General features: G+C 37.3%; 1 protein-coding gene across 1 annotated transcript in view; it reads left to right on the top strand.

Moving 5' to 3' along the window:
• Nucleotides 1-2,097, top strand: part of LOC106511088 (polypeptide N-acetylgalactosaminyltransferase 14) — a gene marked incomplete at both ends in the record, with an annotated part of 19,294 nt that overhangs the window by 10,762 nt on the left and 6,435 nt on the right.

The raw sequence follows: 2,097 nt of genomic DNA, 5'->3' as shown, positions 1-2,097 counted from the left end.
GTTTATTGGAAAACTGAAGCGATGCATTCTGGGTACATGACGGATTTGATTTGTGACGGGAAACGAAAACACGGTTGTACAATAAGAGCTTGGATTTTAAAGTTTTCCACGTAGTTGCTCCAGTTGACCACTAGATGTCAGTCTTCATCAGCATAACATCTTTAAATCATTTCTGCATCTCTAACCCCGTTGTTTCGACCAATTACGACAAGTATTGAGCTCCAGCGTTTAAACTTTATTTATTTATTTTTTAAAGGAGCTCCGATTGTAAAGTAAAATAAATCAATACATACAAAATTTTAGTATGGATTACAAACGTATGTTTTAGCTGGAATAGGGAGTTCTAAACATTACCTTCCTGCTACGTAAGCAGACGCAAAGCATTGTGGGAAATCAGAACCGTGACTCAAAGCAACAGTCAGCAGGATGTATACCTTCACAATAAGTGTTTTTATCTGGGAGGGGTGCTGTTGGATAGATCACATGTGTTGTGATTCATTGACAGTCATACCTTCTGCTGTTCAATATAATATGACTGGTAGATAATTAGTTATTAGCGGTACTGCATTTTAATTTTAGAAAGCGCAAATCTGCTTATGAATTATAAAAATTAGTAAGACCGCTAGAGTGCAAATGAAATATTTAGGTCCACAATGAGTGGATTTGTGCTTTAGCAGACTGGTGCCCACCACTGGTTGTACTAAATACGGGTGTGAACATTTTCCCTCAAGCCACCTTTGAAACTGGTCTGGACCCCTTTGAAACAAGCAGCCATCTGTGGGAATATTCTGAAATCATGACATGTATTTTGGTTGTTTTTAACTAAAAATCTGGTTCGACGGTTTAGAAAACTGCACGAAGGGCACCACCTGAAATCTTGCCCAGGGCCCCAAATTGTCTAGTTGTGGCTCTGACCACCCATCACCTCTGAAATGTGATCTAAAACTGATTAGTTGTTTCATTTCAGTTGCAGATAATCAGTTAAGATAAATAATAATCTCATTTTATTTAAGTAGAAAAGTGTTTTTGACGTTACCTCTGTAACCATTTATGTTTTATAGTTTGTAGTTGTTGTTTTGGGATCAGAGCGGCCGAATATTGAAACATCAGATTCCTGGCAGGATCCTTCCAGCAGCCTCAGTGCACACAGACAGAAAGTTGTGACGATCTAATTAACTTTCTCATGCAAAATTGAAAGGGTGTAAAAATATCTAATCTGGCTTCTCATTGGAGTGTTGATGAAGTTTGTGGTTTGTCACTTTGGACAGCAGAGTTTTGCTCTTCACTGGTTTCTTCTCTGTACTTTTTCCTTAGCATATGAAAAACTGACTGATTTATTGCAGTTTTTGTGTTTTTTAAGGTTGATTGGATTGGGTTGACTCAACAGTCTTGATCAGCCACCTTCTATTTAATATGGATCTTTGTTTTGAGAGTAGAAACGTTCCACTTCCTGATCTGTAGCAGATAAAGTTAACACAACATTGTCGACTCGTGAAAAGACACAGTCTTCACAGAAAAACACACATGGACTCATGCTGGATCACCATGATGATAAGTTTCCTTCTGGTGTTTCCAACAGCATCAACACACTCCGTTTTGTTTGCTGTTATTCAGATATAAAATCATAAGCAAACATTAAGAAAGAACACATCCCGCTAAATCCACATTTTTAACTATTAAATACATGTTGTTGTGTACTCAGAGTCTCTGTGCAGAAAAGATGAATTTAGTCTCTCCTGGTGCTGCTTAGATATCTTTATATCCTTTTTGGGTCGTATTTTTCAACCCGTTCAAATTTCTCTATTTTCTATGGCAATTTAAAGAGACAGCCTCAAAACGAATTGATCTGAGACACACCCCATAAAAGGGGCGGAGTTTTTGGAGTCACAATAAGCAGCAATTCAGACCAAAGCATTGCAGTTCCACTTTCTATAGACCCCAAATGAAGGATTTAAAAGCAGAGTTGTAAAGTAACCAAGTACAAATACTTTGTTTGGAATTCGGAATTTTATTCCGGTTGTTATTACTAATAAAAATACTATCCTGATAAATTGTGTCTCCTGGATAGAGTGAATTTAATTGTGGTTGGATGAGAAG

The sequence above is a fragment of the Austrofundulus limnaeus genome, unplaced genomic scaffold (genome assembly GCF_001266775.1).
Source record: "Austrofundulus limnaeus strain Quisiro unplaced genomic scaffold, Austrofundulus_limnaeus-1.0 Scaffold2500, whole genome shotgun sequence".
Classification (NCBI taxonomy): Eukaryota; Metazoa; Chordata; class Actinopteri; order Cyprinodontiformes; family Rivulidae; genus Austrofundulus; species Austrofundulus limnaeus.
The sequence above is the reverse complement of the archived record's forward strand: the minus strand, read 5'-3'. Positions and strand labels throughout refer to the sequence as shown.